Source organism: Pinus tabuliformis, chromosome 3_1 (assembly GCF_031772625.1).
Source record: "Pinus tabuliformis cultivar Carrire ecotype Pingquan chromosome 3_1, CPIR1, whole genome shotgun sequence".
NCBI lineage: Eukaryota > Viridiplantae > Streptophyta > Pinopsida > Pinales > Pinaceae > Pinus > Pinus tabuliformis.
The window spans coordinates 22,558,414-22,565,535 of NC_142301.1; the positions used below are offsets into that span (position 1 = coordinate 22,558,414).

Below are 7,122 nucleotides of genomic sequence, written 5' to 3' on the forward strand. Positions count from 1 at the left end.
AGTTAAATCATACAGTTGTCGAGATCAATTATTTTTCACTCTAATAAAAACAAAGTTTCATTTTTTTTCTCCGCCCAAGCAAAATAACTCTGCCCCTTTGCGCGTGAAGAAATCCATGAAGAATAACTCCTCTGTCACACTGCGCGTGCAGAAATCCCGACCCTTTACATCTGTAAAGGGCAGAGTTTTTTTTTCAAGGATAAAAAAGAATAACTTGTCTGCCCAGCTGTGCGAATAAATCTTAGTTACATCAGTAAACAGGGCAAACGAATTTCCTTTTTGGGCTAAGAAAGAATACCTCATCTGCCCAATTGCGGGAATAAACCTGAGTAGTCACATCAGTAAATAGTGCAAAGAAATTTATTTTTTGATTAAAAGGAATAACTCGTATGCCCAATTGCCCCAATAATTTCATACATGTGTTGAAGAGCCTTATACCAAACAGGCAAGGTTTAGTAAATTTTCCAAAAGAGTAATTAGGATTTTTAGGGTGGAAATTATGGATTTTATAAGGACGGGTGATTTTTCTCATTTTTTCAGATGCAGTCTCAGAAGTAGATAGGTTTTAGTAAACTTACTAAATTGGTAATTATCATTTTTTGGATGGAAATTATGGATTTCATAGAGTTGCAGTTTTTCCTCCCTCTCCAATGTAATTAGAGCAAATGGAACTTACTCAAATAATATGAAGAAGTTTATAGTTACATTAAGACCCATTAAATGTGAAGAAGTTTACCGTTACATTAAGATTTGTTAAACTTTCCAAACCAGTAACTAAGATCCCCATTATGGAAATTATAGATTTCATAGAAATGCGGTGATTCCTCCCACATCTGTAAATAGGTTTTAGTAAACTTTCTAAATTGGTAACTACTATTTCCTGGGTGGAAACTATGGATTTCATAGAATTGCAATTTTTCCTCCCTCTCCTATGTAACTAGAGCTAATGGAAGCTACTCCAATAACATGAAGAAGTTAATAAGTTTATAGTTACATTAAAACTTGTTAAACATGAAGAAATTTATAATTATGTTAAGACTGATTAAACTTTCCAACCCAGTAACTAAGATCCCCGCTTTGAAAATTATAGATTCCATAGAAATACAGTAATTAATTCCTCCCACATCTGTAAATAGAGCATCCACCATAGGGAAACGTCAAATGTCCTCAGATGGTTTTCCCTGGTTGGGAGTGTAATGGTTTTCAAAACCGCGTTTGGAGTTCGCCTGCTTCTATATAAGGCAGCCTATGCCATTCTATTTCTCACCTCTTGCTTACCGACTTTGCCCTACTCCAGTTGTAGGTATCCTTGGTGTAACCTAGGTATTGTTGTATATTTCTATTATGTCAGATATCAATGATTTGCTCATATTATCAATGAATTGCTCATGTTATGTATTGATGCATAGTAACTTATCAATGTACACGTTAAGTATTGATGCACTTTAGCAGATTGAGTACAATAACTGAACGCATTTTTCTTTTGCAGAAGTGTGCCATCCAGTTTCTGTAAGCCAACAACATGAGCAATTTGCAACAAGCAGGGCGTAACGTCAGCGGCAACAACATGTTCGACCGAAAGTACAATAGCGGCGACAAGAACGTGATTGGCCCCAACACCCAGATCGACGGCAATCCCATCCTCGGCGACAACAGCGGCAACACCAACAACACCGGCGATAAAATCAACAGCGGCAACAACAACATGGTGAACAGCAACAACACCGGCAAAGCCGCGAGCAGCAACAAAGTCAGCATCGGCTAGCAGAGCAACTTACAGCACCAGGTAATGGAAACTTAAGTGCCTTTTGTTTTCCTCTCTAAAATTTATGCTCTGCTCTTTCTTCAGTACTGAACTCTATGCACAAATATGTCATGGTTTATGATTTCGCTTTCTTTTCATATGCACAAACACGTCATGAATTTTTTTTCTTTTGCTTAATTACATTTTTATTGCGTCGCAGGTATGGGGAAGAATAAATGTAGTCTAAGATTATCTGTTTATTACTACGTTAACTATTGATATACAGTTAGTTTGGAGCCAAATACTCTATTTACTTATAAATACCCAAGGTATATTGTAATTCTAATTTATATATTAGCAAACTACCTGTCTGGGTACTTTGTTTTCTGTATGAGCGAACTACATGTCTGGTTACTCTGTCTCAATGTTTTTAATGCTTTGGTTTGGTTGTCCTATTTCAAAAAAAATAAAAATTGAATAAATAAATAAATAAACGGCCAAGCAGAGATAAATTTAAAATAGATATTCTTTTAAATATGTATATTGACCTTCCTAGCTTTTTACAATGTCAAAATTATAGTGAGCTCGGAAGGCTTCTTTCCAAGCTTTTTGAGCATAAGAATAAAATCTTAAATCAAAATAGATAATTTGTTTCTTTAGGTCCGATAGACCATTATTTGGTCTCAGCGGACGTTCACCACCACCACCACCACCACCACCACCATCATCATCATCATCAATTTTATTACATTTAAATTAAATGTAATCATCATTTTATATTTATATAAATGTAATTCAATGATTTATTTTACTAAACCATGGTTTTTTATATTATTTAATATCAATATTTTTACATAAAAAGCCAAGTTCACTTTGCAAATGCAGATTTTGATAATAAAAAAATTATTTATAGAGTTATTTTAAAATATATTGGATTCAAAATTATTATTTTTTTTAGGCTGTGATTCACGGACACTTTGGTCAACAGGTGGCGCAACAGAAATATTTGGGTTGAATGGAATCTATCCACAAAAATATCTGGGCTGATTGACCCCGAAAGGAATCTAGCCCCATGGCCCACTAGCAAAGCCTATCCACGGAAATATCTGGGCTGATTGACCCCGAAGGGAATCTAGCCCCAGGGCCCACTAGCAAAGCTTGACCCCAAGGGCTCACTTTGTGACCTCTGGATGGAGGGGCACTGACCAATTGAGCTAACTCTTAGGGCTTTTGTATTCATAATTATTAAAAAAAGTCTCTCATTAATTATAAGAGTTTTTGAATTTTACTTTTGTTGAAATTAAATTTATTTAATGTTGTTAAGTTTATATAATTGTTGTATCACACATTAAAAAATATCAATTTTTATAGTCTCAAGAAATGAGCTTAATCTAAAATTGAACCATCTCTTAATGGCAAAAGTGCTCTAATATCAATTAATTAAATTAACCCTCTAGTATTGTATTTAACACTAAACCATGAAATTAGTAATTGATATCCTAATATTTTTTAATGAAAAATTCTTGGACTCTTAAACTTAGTAACAAAGGTATTTTTACTTTCTACCACCTTAATGCAGGGCAATAAGGAGTCATCAATTAGTGAAGGACATTTCAAATGTGTTCTCATTTTTTATGTTGAAGAAAATGTTAGATGTTTGGTTCTTAATGTTTTCATGGGCTTTAACTAATTCTCTAAATATTCCCAACTTTCTAATTTTAACATATTTAAATTTTGTGCAATTATTGATCCAATTGAGAATAAGCTTTTGATATCCCAATTAGAGTCACATTTTGACTATCCTACAAACAATTTAACATATTTATTGTTGTCATTCTGATTTATGTATGAGCAAATTATTTATCTAATTATTTTGTTTTAATACATAAACAAATTAATTAAAAACTTTTTAATAAAAGTTAAATTTGAAATCCATATTCCTTTAAATACACCTAATTAAATTTAAAATACATATTCCTTTAAAGGTAATCATTATTATATATTTATATATATATGTAATTCAATGAAATATTCCGAATTAAATTTGAAATCCATATTCCTTTCATTGCACTTAATAAAATTGAAAATACATATTTCTTTAATGGTAACCATTATTATATATTATATATATATATATATGTAATTAATGAAATATTCCATAACCATGGTTTTGTTACATACTCTATTATCATTATTTATATGTTAAAAGCCAATTTATAATTGGAAATGCTAGATTTTGATAAAACGTTTTTACCTTTAAAGTTATTTAAAATACATACTCCTTTAAATTTTTATATACATGTAATTCAATGATATATTTTATATTATCTAAAATCAATATTTTTACATTAAAACCTATGTCCACTTTAAATCAATATTTTAAATGTAACTATGGTTTTTTTATATTATCTAATATCAATATTTTCACATTAAAAGCCAAGTCCACTTTGTAAAGGTAGATTTTGATTAAAAAAAATTATTTTAAAAATTATTTTAAAATATATTATATTCAAAATTATTTAAAAAAATGTTTTTTTTAATCTTACTTTTGTGGAAGCTAAATTTTTTTATTGTTGTTAAGTCTATGTAATATTTGTATCACACATAAAAAAAATTTAAAAAAAATCATTTTTTATAGGCTCAAGGAATGAGCTTAACTTAGAATTGAACCAAACACTTCTCAATAGAAAAGGTGCTTTAACATCAACTAATTAAATTAACCCTCTGAATACTTCTAATCCCAGATAGTAGTGAAGGCTTCCGAGATCCTTCATCTCAAAAACTTGTGCCATAAGCCTTTTGATTCCTCTGATTAAATCATCTGCATTTCCTGTTATAATCATGTCATCCACATACAAAGAAATCAAAATAATATGCCCCTGATTATTGTACTTGGTATACAAATTTGGGTCATTTAAACTTCTATGGAAACCATGCTCTACAAAGAAAGAATCAACCTTTTCGTACCAAGACCTGGGTGCTTGCTTTAAACCATATAAATCCTTTTTCAATCTGCAAACAAGATGTTCCTGCCCCTGCTTTACATATCCTTCTGGTTGAACTAAGTAAATTTCCTCTTTTAAATCACCATTTAAAAATGCAAATTTAACATCAAGCTGGTGTAATTCCCAATTACATTTAGTAGCTAAAGTAATAAGCATTCTGATTGTATTTAACTTTGCTACAGGTGCAAAAGTATCATTAAAATCTATACCTTCCTACTGTGAATATCCTTTTGCAACCAGCCTAGCTTTTAACTTTTCTTTACTTCCGTCTGCATTCATTTTTGGTTTAAACAACCACTTGCATCCTATGGGTGTTTTATTATTAGGCAGCTCAACTAAATCCCAAGTATCATTTCTAAGAATCGATTCCATTTCTTCATTCATTGCAGCTCTCCATTTCTTAAATTGACTAGCTTCTTTATAATTAGAGGGTTCTACAATGTTCAAAACCTTTGACATCAAAGCATAGTTTCTCAATTTTAGTGGTAATTGAGTCTTCCTACATGACCTCCTTGGTAGGGGACTTACCTCAAATTTGTTTTCTTCTGCTATGACTGGGTTTGCATTATCACCTTCTTGCTGTTCTTCTTTTTGCTCTTCTTTCTGCTCCTGCTCTCTTTCATCCTCGCTGCTTTCCTCCAACAACAATGGAATGTGCCAATCATCACCAACGTCATCTTTCCCTTCCTGTACCTGTTCATGAAACACTACATCCCTGCTTGCAAATGTCTTACGAGACTCAGGATTGAACAATTTATATGCTTTAAATTTTGTGCCATAACCAACAAAGATGCATTTCACAGCTTTAGGATCTAATTTCTTCCTATCAGCTTTGGGTATATGGGCAAATGCTTTTGACCCAAATACTCTTAGATGGTTTACTGCTGGTTTAAATCCATATAGAGCTTCAAAGGGTTTTGAAGCCAAGATACCTGGTAGGACTTCTGTTCTTCAAATATACATCAGTATTAATAGCCTCTGCCCAAAAGCTATTAGGCAGACCCTTACCTTGTAACATGTTCCTTGCGCACTCCACCAAGGTTCTGTTTTTGCGCTCTGCAACTCCATTCTGCTGTGGTGTGTGTGGCACTGTATACTGCTGAAAAATCCCGTGAGATTTGCAGAATTTCATGAATTCCTTTAGCTTGTATTCTCCCCCTTGATCAGATCAGAGAATTTTTATACTCTTACCAAACTGCTTTTCCACCAAGGTTTTAAATTCTATAAAGCACTAGAAAGTCTGACTTTTTTTGTTCAAAAAATAAACCCATGAATATCTAGTGGAGTCATCAGTAAATAACAAAAAATAGTATGCACCTCCTAGCGACCTCGTCTACATAGGTTCGCATACATCAGTGTGCACTAGTTCTAAAATGTCTATTTCCTTCCTCCTATCATGAACATGAAACTGTTCTCTATGCATTTTTCCTAAGGCACAACTATCACAATTTAACTGAACATTATGAAAGATAGGGAGTGCCTCGACCATACCTTTCTTCGGAAATAACATGAGGTCTTGCAAATTCAAATGACCGAACCTCTGATGCCAGAGTTGTTCGGATGTCGATCCTCCTGCAACCATGGCTTGCTTTGGTATGCTTTTTGCATCCAGTCTGTATAGGCTTCCAACTCGCATGCCTGTTGCAACTATTTCATTCCTGCAATCCTTTATCACGCAGTGAGTTTTGAAGAACTCGACTTGCATATCTTGATCAGCCATCATGGATACAGATATCAGGTTTTTCTTAATTCCAGGTACATATAAAACATTTGTAAGGTGACTAATTTTTCCATTTGGTAACTTAACTGAAATTACCCCATGACCTTTAATCTCGTATCCACTATCATCTCCTAGATATATTTTTGATCCATTTATACTTTCTTCAAGACTATCAAAAAATTCCTTTTTACCTGTCATGTGAGAGGATGCTCCGGAATCAACATACCAAATGTCATCTTCATTAGATGCTGAAAGGGCACAGTCGACTGTGAACAGTCGAAATTCATGACTGAAGTCTTCTTCTTCAACAAAGTATCCTCTATGCTTTGCATTTTCCTGCCTCCTCTTTGCGTCATCAGCCTGCTTCTTATAAAATTTTCTCTGTATATGACCCGTCTTTCCACAATAATAACATTTCTTTTCAGAATGATTTGCAAGCATACCTTTATGAGAATGCAGATTCTTATGTGATGTTCCTCCTTTCTGCTTTGATTGCTGCTGTGACTGCCTTCCTTTGGATGATCGTCGTTTCGCCATCAATGCAAGATCATCACTCTGGGGGTTCAAGTTCTGCTGCCGCTCCTCCTCTTGCTGCAAGATCCCAGTGAGATCATCAAATGAGGGCGCTTTCTCCCTTGCCGACACTCCAGTGA

General features: G+C 33.5%; 1 long non-coding RNA gene across 2 annotated transcripts; it reads left to right on the forward strand.

Moving 5' to 3' along the window:
• The first annotated feature begins 1,105 nt into the window (after positions 1 to 1,105).
• On the forward strand, positions 1,106 to 2,135 carry LOC149185570 (uncharacterized). Of its 2 annotated transcripts, none has more exons than XR_016256044.1 (3): positions 1,106 to 1,323; positions 1,490 to 1,786; positions 1,965 to 2,135. It is a non-coding gene; the product is annotated as an uncharacterized LOC149185570 (long non-coding RNA). The 2 variants fall into 2 exon arrangements; XR_016256043.1 differs by having other exon boundaries at positions 1,110 to 1,303.
• The last annotated feature ends 4,987 nt before the right edge of the window (positions 2,136 to 7,122 follow it).